Source organism: Myotis nattereri, assembly GCF_964212035.1.
Source record: "Myotis nattereri genome assembly, chromosome: 16".
NCBI lineage: Eukaryota > Metazoa > Chordata > Mammalia > Chiroptera > Vespertilionidae > Myotis > Myotis nattereri.
The window spans coordinates 24,818,574-24,832,403 of record NC_138091.1 but is presented as its reverse complement, the minus strand read 5'-3'; the positions used below and the strand labels follow the sequence as shown (position 1 = coordinate 24,832,403).

General features: G+C 47.6%; 1 pseudogene across 1 annotated transcript; it reads right to left on the bottom strand.

The window, feature by feature from the left end:
* Positions 1-1,335: 1,335 nt before the first annotated feature.
* Positions 1,336-1,697, bottom strand: LOC308531836 (protein FAM241B-like; annotated as a pseudogene). Its single transcript has one exon. The product of its transcript is annotated as a protein FAM241B-like (transcript).
* Positions 1,698-13,830: the final 12,133 nt, after the last annotated feature.

Genomic DNA, 13,830 nt, shown 5'->3' with positions numbered 1-13,830 from the left:
GGAAGGATCAACCAAAGGACTTATATGCAAGCATATAGGCCTAACCAATGGACACGGACAACGGGGGGGTGAGGGGATGAGCGGGGGGGGGGGGGGTAGAGGGTACACATATGTAATATCTTAATCAATAAAAAATATATTTAAAAAAAAGAAGAAAGAAAAAAAAAGAAAGCCAAGCCACAAACCCCAAAGACAAACTCAAACCTAGTTGGGAAAGTCCTGCGCCCCCTAGTCAGTGCTGTACGATCCCAGGACGCTTGGCTCTGCTGACATATGCCGGGTGTCAGTTTCCGAATACTGTGTCCTACAAAAGGAAAAAGCCAGCCACCTACACCCCGATTGCTTAACCCCAGCAACTGCTGTATTCCCAGGGAATACAGACCCCTAAGTCCTCATTCTGGTGCAGAACCTGAGAAGCTACCTCATTGTTCTCACCCTCTGCAGGGCCTCAGTCAATCTACCTTTGCTTTTGTCAGTGTCCCTGGTCTAAATTCTTTTTTAAAAATATGTTTTTACTGATTTTAGAGAGAGAGGAAGGAGGCGGGAGAGAGAGGTAGAAACGTCGATGAGAGAGAAACATCAGCATCTAGGCTGCCTCCCGCATCCCCTTGCTATGAATTGACCATGTGCCCTGACCCCAGAATGGACTTGAATTAGAGACCTCTTGGTGCACGGGTCGATGCTCAACCACTGGCCCACCCCATCTGAGCTAAATTATTTTGCATTAGGAGTCAAGAACCCAAACTCATCGGCAACAAACGGTTTCCAGAAAAGTTGCACAAATTTATACTCACACTTTAAAATTAGCCCATCTCCCCCCACTCTCACTAAATTTGAAACAGATAAAAGAAGATGTTCCCAAACATTATTTTTTCCATGTTTACTAAATTTATGCATTGAAAACACCACCACAATAAATAGAATGCCAATACCACCCGCCACAAATAAAAGGTAGCCAATAAAACCAGGGCTATAAAAGTCTGGAAACTTTTCCCACCGGCCCTAAGCCCACGGCCTGTTCCTGGTCACAGGGGAAATCAGCAGGGGCTCCAGAGGCATGAGAACGTCTCGGCGCCAAGCCGAGCCTGTCTTCTGGCATAAGAGGGTTGCCAGAGGATGGGAGGGAATCCTTTTCCTGCTTGTGCTTAATGCAGGCCCGATACTACCCGCAAAACATCTCAAGGGAGTGAAGGGATCCACCCGATACTCTGGGACTACTGGACTAGAGGCTCCCACTGCACCCAGCTTAACACAGCGTGGAAACAGCGCTCTCTGAGCACACCTTCAGGCCACCACGAGGTTCCCCTCCCCATGTGCCTGCTCTCACACCCCCTGTCACCACTGACTCAGGGGGGACACCAGGTAGAGGAGGCCCACCAGCAGGAGCCCACGCACGCCGAGCATCATGAGCAGGAAGAGGAGCAGGATGGAGGTCACGGGCTCCAGGCCTGGTGCCCGCGATGCCACTGGGGGAAGCCCATGTTCACCAGCTGCGGGTTGAGGTCATTGAAGGGGGACTGAGCAGCACCTAGCCTGGCTCCCCGCTGCTGCTGCTGCTGCTGCTTCCGGAGACCAGGACCCCCGAGGGGGGCACCAAGGCCCCTATTGAGCAAGCTCTGCCGCGGGGTGCCACTGCGCGGTGGGGCAGGGGGACCGTCATCCTGCATGATTTCCCCACTGGCCAAGATGCGCACCATCCTCCCAGGAGTGCTGGGTCCCTGCTGGGCTGCACCTTTCCTCAGACCTCAAAAGGGCCAAAACGGTTACTAGCCCCCATCTCTTGCCCGTGGCCTGGAACCACAGCCTGGAACCCGCAGAAGGCCAAGTGGGTCCTGGCCCCCAAAGTCCCTCAGTGCTTGGTCATCCCCATCCCCTGCCCTCGGTGCACCTGACCCTACCGATGGGGGAAGTGGGGTGCTCCCGGGCAGTGGAGCCCAGCTCTGAAACCAGGCCCTTGCGATAGGGAAAGGATGCACCCCCCACACCCCCACGTCCCAACACCTACCTGCAGGCAACTCACTAATTCTTTTTTTATTTTTATTACTATTACTGATTTTAGAGAAAGAGAGGGAAGGAGAGAAAGAGAGAGAGGAACACTGATTTGTTGTTCCACTTATTTATGCATTAATTGGTTGCTTCTTGGATGTGCCCTGACTGAAGATCAAACCCACTACTTTGGCCTAAGGCAGTGATGGTGAACCTTTTGAGCTCGGCATGTCAGCATTTTGAAAAACCCTAACTTAACTCTGGTGCCGTGTCACATATAGAAATTTTTTGATATTTGCAACCATAGTAACACAAAGCCTTATATTTTTGATATTTATTTTATATATTTAAATGCCATTTAACAAAGAAAAATCAACCCAAAAAATGAGTTTGCGTGTCACCTCTGACATGCGTGTCATAGGTTCGCCATCACTGGCCTAAGGGGATGATGCTCTAACCAACTGAGCTACCTGGCCAAGGTGTCACACTAATTCTTTAAAAAAAAAAAATTTGTAATCTGTTGGGTAAAGAATGCTTTACTTGACTATTTGACTGATGCTGGAATTAGTAGTTTCTCATGTTTGTTGGTCATTTGCTTTCTTCTGCAAATTATTTATTCAAATCCTTTGTTCTTTTATTCTTTTTAAATATATTTTTATTGATTTCAGAGAGTAAGGGAGAGGGAGAGAAAATCAATGATGAGAATCATTGATTGGCTGCCTCTTGCATGCCCCCTACTGGGGATCGAGCCCACAACAGGGGCAAGTGCCCTGATCAGGAATCGAACCCACACCTCCTGGTTCATAGGTCCATGCTCAACCACTGAGCCATACTGGCTGGGCCAAATCCTTTTCCTATTGGACATTTTGGCCTTTTTAAAAAATATATATTTTTTTTATTGATTTCAGAGAGGTAGGGAGAGGGAGAGAGAGATAGAAACATCAATGATGAGAGAGAATCATTGATTGGCTGCCTCCTGCATGCCCCACACTGGGGATCGAGCCCGCAACCCAGGCATGTGCCCTGACCGGGAATCGCACCTGGGACCCTTCAGTCCACAGGCCGACGCTCTATCCACTGAGCCAAACCAGCTAGGGCTTGGCCTTTTTCTTAGTGATTTGTAGTTTTAAGTATTTTCTATGTAAAACTTGTGTTTGTTATAGATGTCCCATGTATTTTTCTCCCAGCCAGTCAATATGTCAGCTTTATTTATAGTCTTTAGCCTTAAAGAATGTTAAATATTTGTTAGTAAGTACAGATTAAATCCCGAGTTTCTTTATTGTTTAAAAAGAACCTAGAGGGCTTATAAAAATATGTCATAGGCTAAATGAAGAATAAGAGCAGGACAAGACAGACTAACGGTGGGATGTAAAGAAGGAACCCAAGACAACTCCGTGGCCACAGATGCCTATAGTCGGGGCAGCACAAGTCCATTCATAGCCAGGAGAGAGCTCACGCCTTTGCTCAGGAAAGTCCTGGTTGGGGCAGGCATGGAAGGCAGGCAAGTCTCCTCCCCTCAGGCACTTTTCTCACGTGTCAGGTGGGGAGGCTGCCCTGGCCTCTCTACCATGCCCCACCACACCCCACCACACCCCTGAGCGGCCCTAGGCGGAAATCCTATGAAGGCCACTGCCTCTTCGAAGTGACTCAGAGATATATGGAGTGACAGCATGTCCCAGGGATCTTATCTTATACCAGGACCCACCCTTCCAACCTGCAGCTGCTCCTGGAGCTCAAGCAAGTCTCCTCTTGGAGGGGAACACAACACCTGGAAGAAGTGATCCATGGAGTCCTGCCAGCCCAGCTCAGGCAGCTTACAGACATCCATCCCCCATAAATAAAGTTTGCACATTGAACTGAGTTGCCATACAGTTCACTTTTTTTTAATAGATTTTTTTTTTTGAGAGAGAGAGAGAGGAAGGGAGATAGAGAAACATCGATATGAGAGAGAAACATCAATCAGTCATCTTCCCTTCTCACCCTGGCAGGGGATTGAATCCACAAACTGGTTATGTGCCCTGACCGAAATCAAACCCTCCACCTTTCTGTGTATGGGATGACGCTACAACCATCTGAGCCACACCGGCCAGGGTGACCATTCACTTTTTGAGAAAACATCTAAGTTGTTGATTTTATTTTGTAATTTTGATTTTTTTATGTTGGTGTCACTGTGAGTTTATTTTCAGATCTCAAGCGTTTTCATAGACTGTTGAAAAGTGCTTGGGTCCTCGGCCCTGTGGTAACCCCTCCCGCTCCTCCCCGCCAACACACACCCAGCAGGGTTCACCTCACCAGAGACTTGCTTCCCAATCTCCAGGTGCTACAAGGACCTGGAACTCCTCCTCGGATGGGAATTACCAACTGGGCTCCGATAAACTAATTTTAGGGAGGAAACTTGAGAAGAGAAAGGAAATTTCTAACTCATTATGCCTCCAACCCCAAACAAATCTGGGGTTGCAGGTAGAACTTTAACAACCTGAGGCCCTTTGGGAGGCTGCAAGGCCAGGCCTGGAGAATCCAGATTTGAATGGGGTACTTCTTTGATTGGCAGGGCTGGTTAGGGGCTGTTAAATATCCCCTGACCCACTAAAGGTGGATCCTAGCATTTGGCATGGTCTTTAATGGTGTAGTTATTTTTGTCTTTGTTAAATAGTCTGTCTCACTCACCCACTGTAAACTCCATGAGGACAAGGGATGGGTTTGCTCCCACGCCCAAGCACAGTGCCTGACACATTATAAGTGCTCAGCAGGTACTTGTTGAGCAACGAAAAGTTGAATTTTTTACATTCTCCCCACTTGAGATTTTGCTAGACTCTCAGTGAAAAAGCTCAGGACCTAAATAGCACCAGGGGCACACCTGACATCAACGCTGGGTTTATTTACTCACTGCAGCAGTGCCACGCTCACCATGGGGAACTGGGGGGGACATCTCAGTAAGAGACAGGCTGGGCTTGTTGCAGGATTTGAGACTGTGCTGGGCAGTTTTGGAGAGTGCTTAAGGAAGCAAAACTTTGTTCTGGGCTGAATATCAAGAAGCAAGGGAGCCTGGCTGGCTTGGCTCGGTGGCTGAGCGTCAGCCTATGAAACAGGAGGTCATGGTTCGATTCCCGGTCAGAACACATGCCTGGGTTACGGGCTCGATCCCCAGTGTGGGGCGTGCAGGAGGCAGCCGATCAATGATGCGGTGAGGGGAGCGTGGCTGTCCGTATTTTTGACTTATTCTATCATGGTCACAGAGCGACATCATGTGGAGAGCGGCTACAGCGTTTGGACAGGTTCAAGCCTGGGACTAATGAGAGGACACGATCCTCTCGTGGCAAAGCCACGTGCAAGTCCCAGCACAGTTATAGCCAAAGGCTACAGTTGTCAGCTTGACCTTATGGTCCGAACCTGTGTTCCCACATGGCTGAGTGACACGGGCTGCGGGAAGTGCTGCAAGTAAACAAAGCTTGGTCAGGGGCATGTAATTGAGTAGATTGGAAACCCACGAGAACGTTGTAACCACGCCCTTACTTTGCCTCGTGGAATCTGGCTATAAAATAAAGACCTGACTTGCAGGCCGTGGCACTGCCTCTCCATCAGAGAGGGCAGCATCCCGCCCAGACCCAGCTTTCTTCTCCTGTCTGTCTTTTCTTAATCCTTCGCCGTCCCCTCGCAGGCTCAGCGAACCTGGCTGTGTTGGCGCGGCACAACATCATCTAATACTGATCTTCTGTGAAATTGTTTATGTTCAGCATGGAACACAGCCTGCTGGCTGCCAGGCCAGTAGGGTGACCAGCCATCCCAGTTTGCCTGCGACTGACCAAATACCACATGCGGGCGCACACGTACAGTGCGATTGAAACTTTGTGGCCCATGAGCAGAAGTCGGTATTTTGTGGAAGAGCCACACTCAAGGGGCCAAAGAGCCGCATGTGGCTTGTGAGCCGCAGTTTGCCGACCACTGATCTAGGCCATTGGAGATATGGGGAAACATTAATGGGACTAGTGAGTAGGCCTATGTGGATGAAGCTGGGATTGGAAAGGGAAGTTCAGGCAGGTAATGGAGGAAGGACTTTGAATAGTAAAGGACAAGAATGGCATGATGTCATGGAAAGAGCCCTGGATCTGAAATTGGATCATCCTGAGATTAAATCACAGCTCTGCCCTTTACTAGGCGGCTTCTCTTCTCTGTGCTTCCCTTTCCTTTTCTATAAGATGAGATGCTGTAAAGATGTGATTAAGTTCCAGAATGTTCTAGGTGCTTAGTAACAACTCAAAACTGTTGTTGTTGCCCTAACCGGTTTGGCTCAGTGGATAGAGCGTCGGCCTGTGGACTGAAGGGTCCCAGGTTCGATTCCAGTCAAGAGCATGTACCTTGGCTGCAGGCACATCCCCAGTAGGGGGTGTGCAGGAGGCAGCTGATCGATGTTTCTCTCTCATCGATGTTTCTCTCTATCCCTCTCCCTTCTCTGTAAAAAAATCAATAAAATATATATTTTAAAAAAACAACAAAAAACTGTTGTTATTATGAGGTATGTGGGAACTAAAGGTATATAAATGGAGCCTTGGCCTCCACGAAGTGATGTTTCAGGAAAATAACCTTCATGTAGATCATTATCATCAGCATCCCATTTGAGACCAGGAAATCAAGGCCCACAAGAGGTTAAAGTATTCACCCAGGACTAAGTGTGGATGATATTTGCATTGTAGGAAGTGTGCAGACCTGGGCTGAGGCTGTGGGACCCAGCTGCTAGCAGGAAACCCAGGTTGTCAGGAACTCGGCCTCCTCTCAACTGTACCCAGCTGCTCGGCAGCATTCCTGAGGACTGCGAGGCCTGATTTGCATAGTATGCCAAGGAGGGCCATATTCTTCCAGAAGTTCATTGTTCTGGCCCCTTCCCATCATCTGTGCTGAGAAGAGACTACAGGCTTGGTGAAAAGCTGAGTTGACAGTTGAAGGATCTAGGTTCTAGGTTCAAGTTCTATCTCAGCCACTTACTAACTGTGAGGTCTTGGACCAGTCATTTCCCTTTTCTGACCCCCAAGTTTGCCCCTCTGTTCTATTATGATAATGGCCACCTCAAGCAGTGTAGTAAGGATTAAATGTAAGAATGAATGTGAAAATGCTTAGCTAGGGCTTGGCCCACATGGAGACTCATTAACCCTTTGAGCGCCAACCAATATCCTAGGAACTATGCTAAAATTGCCAAGGCATTTTTGCTGATTTTACAGCAGTTTAGGAAAAAAATTATGAATCGCAAGTAAATGAAGTTACATATTCAAAAACTTAAGGAAACCTTTACTACATTGACATATTCAGCAATATCATCATCACTAATAAAAGCAGACTTAGAACTGGACGCCATTTCGAAGCTTTGATAGCGCTCCCAGCACTTTTGGTGAAAGACAGGAGGAGCGCGATCGCGATCCCTGGCACTCTAGGGGTTAATGTTGCTGAACACTTGGAGTAAAAAAAACACCTGTGTTCTAGTCCAGGAAGCGCCAAATGTGTATGACTTTTGGAAAGTCTCTTAATTTCTCTGAGGAGCCTCAGTTTCCTCAGCATGAAATGAGAAAATTGACCTGGATAATCCCCAGCCTCCCTTCCAGCTCTGTTATTCCAGAAACCTGTGATCTGAACTGTCAGGATATCTTCCTCTGATCCCTGAAGGGCACACATCCATCTAGAGCAGCGGTTCTCAACCTGTGGGTCGCGACCCCTCTGGGGGTCGAACGACCCTTTCACAGGGGTCGCCTAAGACCATCGGAAAACACATATATAATTACATATTGTTTTTGTGATTACTCACTATGCTTTAATTATGTTCAATTTGTAACAGTGAAATTGGGGGTCACCACAACATGAGAAACTGTATTAAAGGGTCAGGGCATTAGGAAGGCTGAGAACCACTGATCTAGAGTGTGAAGAGTGTCCAAGTTGGGGATATACACAGAGGGAGGACGTCCCCACCCACCCTAGAGACCTGTATGCTTTGCAAATTAAATGGTAAGGGGCGCTGCTTTTGTGGTAGGCAGTTAGACATGAGAAGAGCAAAGACTATGGGCCAGGTACGGAAGGTCACCACGGTGGAAGACCCCAGGTGCCTAGCAACGAACAATTGTAGGGTGGGACCTCGCCCCCCCAGGGTGACCTTTCCTCCCCTAGCATATGCACCCCCTGACCTTTCCTCCCTAGAGATTATATCTATGCCTTAATTGAATTTCAGCTCCAGAACCAGAAAAGCAGTCAAACCAGACCAGCAATCCCATACTTGCCCTCAGGACCAGCTCTAGGGAATAAATAGAGTGTGGATGAAAATTGCAATGTAGGAAGCGTGCAGACCTGGGTTGAGGCTGTGGGACCCAGCCAGTCAATCAGTGTAGGTGGTTGGTAGTTCAGTGTGTAACTGGTGCCAAGTGCCGAGGTTGCCAGCCAATCAATCAGTGGAGACCACAACCTTGCAAGGACACACCTGGGAAACTGATGAATATTCTATTGAGATCTTCCCTTGGGACCTCCTCTAACATTCCCACCCTTAAAACCCTTAGGACGAAGGACTCAGCTCGATCGGCTCTGAATTCTTCCCTAGCCAGAACCCAAGTACCGAGGTTGCTGAACCCAGTCCAGTCTGACCCCGCGGGCCTACCACTCAGCGCCTTTCCCGCTGCCTACAACACTTGGGCATCTTGTTGAAGGAAATGGGTGAGTATATGGGGGGAGTGCTGGGTGCTGGACAAGGGAATCCAGTGGGTCCATCTGTCAGTCATATACTGTCTGTCAGCCAGCCATCACTTTCAGACCTCTGCTCGAAGAAGAGAGAAGAGCACTGGTTACACACTGAGCTACCAACCAAGATGGCGAATCAGATCCCCACTCTGCTCCTCAGGCTCTCACAGTCCAGTGAGAACGGGCCGGGACAAATGTTACCACCAGAAGTACAGTTTGTACTAAAAAGCAGAGTAACCGGTATGTCCTGAAAGTATTCTGGTCAAGACGGGCCATAATGTCAGGCAAGGGTGGCGGGCATAATCTGGTCGTGAGCGATGGGGAAGAGTGTTTGTGGAGTGGAAACAGAGACGGGCAGCCTGTTACAGAAGTCAAGTCTCCGTTCGGCCTTGTGGGAGTGGGGGCGTGCGGTGCCCTGAGGAGGTTTAGCCAGGAGGGGTGCACACCTGCACCCACGTGTGGAGGGTTAAGAGCTGAGTAGGAACCAGCAGTTTATGAGGAAAGGGAGAAGGAGGAAACCAACCTTTGTCCCAGGACCTCCTGTGCACCCTATATCCTCTGACACAACCCTCACCCCAATCCTTCCTCATGGGTTTTTCTCACGCTCATTCTATTTCTGAGATTCAGAAAGACCCAGATCTGGTGGCACAGCTGGTGAAGGGCAAAGCTCAGATGGGAAGCTGAGGCCAGAACCCCAGCCCCTCCTCCCTCCTCAAACCTCTTGGAAGTTGCTCCTCGGCTTCAAGGAGTGGCAGGAGGGGAGGACCCTTTGTCCCGAGAAGGACTAGGAGGGCGTCCCTCTTCTGGGCAGCCTTCCAGCTGCTCTCCTAGTCAGAGAGTTCCATAATCCAAACAAGCACTGGGGCCACTCTACTAGCCTTATCACCCGCCCACACCCAAGACAATCTGATTAAATCTTGCTGTCATCAGTGAAAGCTCTTCTGCAAAAGGCTCTGCGCGCTCCAAACACGTGCCTCCTTGCTTCCTCCCAGGCAGGGCCCACTCCCCACCTCCCAGCCTTCAAGGTCAGTCCACGTGACAAGAGGGAAACGTTGTCACTATCACAATGGGGAGAGGCTTGGTCAGGCAGAGTCCTGCCCACATTTGTCACAACTAATGATCCCTTGGGCAAACAAACTGAAGCTGAATCCCCGGAGGGCACACTGGTTTATTAATTCTGAGACTCAAGGAAACCTGAAGGAGGGCTGTACCCACCCAGCGCTGGCCAACAAGAAATAACAATGGCTCCCTTTTATTGAGTGCCACCCAGGGTGGGCCCTTTGCGCTGTTTCTAGTTCTTCCAACAATTCTGTAAGGTACATTCGAGTCCTCCCTTCTGGCTCCATTTTCCGTTTCTTCTCTACTCTACAGAGACAGAACTCAAGTTCAGGGAGGTGCTCTGTCCAAGGTCATGTAGGCACCAAGCTTACAAAGTCAGCGTTCACACCAGGTCTGTTTGATTCTGTTAAAGAACCAAATTTACTGCAGCCTTAGTTACTGATTTCATTTTCAATAAGCCTAGGTTTGCTACATTGGTTTCCCAATAAAATAAACAAAACTTAAAGAACAACAACATTCAAATGAGTATATTTGAAGATCTAATTTATTAAGCGATTCATGAATTGGGCAGCAACTAGAAGGGTGCTCCAAGAGGTCATACAAAATGGAAGATTTTTACAGGAAGAAAGATGGGTCAACAGAATATTAACAAAAGAAAAGGAAGGATTGCTTTTAGGCCAGGATGGAGGGAAGGCAGTGGCAAGGGTGTTTATCACACCAAACGAGCCCAATTAATTTAATATCTCTCTTACATTTAGATCTTGTCCTGTTTTTCCTCTTCTATTTTGCCTCTGTCTAGGACACATTTATTTCCTTTGTCCTAAAAAAAAAAAAATGTATTTCCATTTCTTAGATCTTCTTTTACTGAAAACACTTCCTTACATTCAAAGTTTTTCCTTGTTATTCTAGTAGTTTTAACTCCATACAGTGTAATTTTTAACCCTTAAAAACCTCGATTTTAATGAAAACTAAGAAATAAACAATTATGAACTGTCTTTTATATTAGCAATCTGTGCTTTTGCAAACATATACATACTTTCTATCATGCATAGAAACGTGCTTTATCATAGAAAATTTCTCAGTGTGGCATAAAACATGTTTGCTAGTAGACCCAATTCTGCACTAAGAAACCAAAAGTAGATAACCTTGAGTTTTATAATGAACATTCCAATTTTTTTCTTCCTTATTTGGAAATGATCTAGACATTTAACAAAGTCTTCAAAAAACTTTTGGGGTTTCTCCCTAGGTTTAGGAAATTCTTTACCGACCTCAGTGTTTGACTCAGGGATAAAAGATACCTGAAGGGGTTCATCCTCAACTTCAGGGAGTTTTATTTTAAACAGTAACTGTCTAGTAGTCTCTTCAGAGTGGAAAAGCAGAATTGGTGAAATGTGAGTCCTCAGGAGAAAAGTAAGGGTAGCCCTGGCTCGTGTGGCTTAGTTGGTTGGGCGGCATCCTGTGCACCGAAAGGTTCCTGGTTTGATTCCCGGTCAGGGCTCAATCCCTGGGAGGGGGCCGATCGATGTTTCACTCTCACATCCATGTTTCTCTCTCTCCCTCTCTTTCTCTCTCTCTAAAAAATCAATTTTAAAAAATCTTTTTTTTTTTTAAAGAAAGTAAGGGATAGGGAGCAGTAGGAATCACATCTATCCTATTATTTATCTTAGATACCTCTTTAATTTTTCATTAGCCTTTTGTAATGACTCTTAGTAAAGCTCTTTTGGAATACTAAAGGCTTTTGTAAGCTTCTGCATGTGAATTAAAATAAGTATATCATTCTGTTTGCTCAGTTTGGAAACTGTTACATTCAAATGCAGTTTTTATTTTATTTTTTTTTGTTACTCTTCACCCGAGGATATTTTTTCCCCATTGGTTTTAGGGAGAGTGGAAGGGATGGGGGAGACAGAGAGAGAGAGAAACATTGATGTGTGAGAGAGAAACATTGACTGGTTGCCTCCCGCATGCACCCTGACCAGGACTAGGGATGGAACCTGCAACATGCCCTTGACCAGAATCGAACCTGAGACCCTTCAGTCGTAGGGCTGACACTCTAACCACTGAGCAACTGGTTAGGGCTAAGTGCAGTTTTTAAATGATTTTGATTAACTGGAATACTCCTCGCAATGGACATTGCCAACTCTATGCTGTGTCCAGCAAGATTTTGCCTCCTTTGCAAATATCCGCAGCTTCTAGGACTGTGGTTCTTAAACATAAAATAAGCAAGTATGCTAGAAGGTGGTACACTTGGTTCTTTAGATATAAAAGACTTTTCTTAAAAAAAAAAAAAAGACCTTCCTTCCTTCCTTCCTTCCTTTCTCTCTCTCTCTCTCTCTCTCTCTCTCTCTCTCTCTCTCTCTCTGTCTCTCTCTCTCTCTTCCTTCCTTCCTTCCTTCGTTCCTTCCTTTGATTTATTGATTTCAGAGAGGAAGGGAGAGGGAAAGAGAGAGAAACATCAGTGATGAGAGAGAATCATTGATTGGCTGCCTCCTGCATGACTCCCACTGGGGATCGAGCCCACAACCCAAGAATGTGCCCTGACAGGGAATCGACTGGCAACCTCCTGGTTCATAGGTCAACGCTCAACCACTGAGCTACACCGGCTGGGCAGATCCTGTTTCTTAATATTCACCTGAGACCTCCTGCTGGACCCAGTGCAGCTCAAATCAGACCCAGTCCAATCCTGGGCCCAGTCTGGTTCTTAAATTGAACCCAGTTCAGTTCTTAAGTTGGACCCAGTCTACTCGGGCTGGGAACCACCACCAATTCCCATGGAACCTTGAATGGGGAAAAGGATTGAACCAAAAAATCCCAAGAAATGAGGATTGTGGACCGATTTCAAAATAAATGGAGAACTGTAGCTGCCACCAACAGTTCTCAGCGTGGAATCTGGGGGCTGATTCCAAACATTTGGGAATTGCGGACTGAAGCGTCAGCAGTTCCCATCGTGAAATCCAAGGACAGAGCTCAGGCCTGGGGTTTTCCACCGGGAAATTGTGGTCTTGTCACCAGAAAAGACGCGGGGCCAAGGCGGGTCTGCCCCTGGCACGGTCTGGAATGTGTAAAGCATTTGCTCCTAAGTGTCCTTGGTTAGGGAAGATAAGACTGTGATTTATAAGCTGGCTGTAACTTGCTTGGCTTTGTTTAACTATCTGTCTGTTTCCCAGTTCCACTTGCCAAGGAATTTTTCTAGCTTCTTACTAACCTGCCTGTCTAGGGGCTTGCTCTGGGCAGAACCACCTGCCAGCTCAAGCCTACCTGCCCTGGAAAGGCAAGTCATTCAAATCGGGAGCTTGAACACAAGAAAGGATGGAGCGAAAACCTAGAGGGGCTTATCGGCAGCCCTAGGAAACGGAGAGAAAGATAGTGGGGCTTGTGGGGGGCCATGCTTATGTTTCTTGTCCCCCAAAACCATCAGAAGTTTACTTTGGTCTCAATGCTGCCACCACATCTGTTAAAGAACAAAATTCAATGGAGTGAATTTGAAGATCTAATTGGCTTTATTAAGTAATTCATGAATTAGGCAGCATCTCATCTGTGCTCCAAACAGTTATACAAAATGGAAGGTTTATCACCCTGGCCCATGTGACTCAGTGGTTAGAGTGTCAGCCCGCCCCCTGAAGGGTCTCAGGTTTGATTTCCAGTCAAGAGTATGTACCTGATTTGCAGGTTTGATCCCTGGCCCTGGTCGGGCCAGCGTGGGAAGCAGCCACTTGATGTAGATACAGTCAGCCCGAGAACCCCCTCCCTGCATTACCAACAGCAAGTGTGTCCCCAGTTCCTCCAAGTCTTCATGGCCAGCATCAGAGCATTGGCTGGATCCCTGCAGAGCCCCAGCAGCCAAGGCAGATGGGCAGGGCCACCTCGGGAAGGGTTACTCCCTATCTCCCCTTCACAGTCTTGATGGTGGGGAAAACCTATTCACGTCTCTTCTTTGGGGGAGGGGCCTAAGGGCGGGAGGCTTCTATTTCTCCACTCGTTCCAGGGCGGACCCCACAACATGGCCACCTGGCTGGACCCCTGGTTTCTGGCCAGATCCACCTCCCTCTGCTCCCGCTGCTCCTTCCACTTGAGCATCAC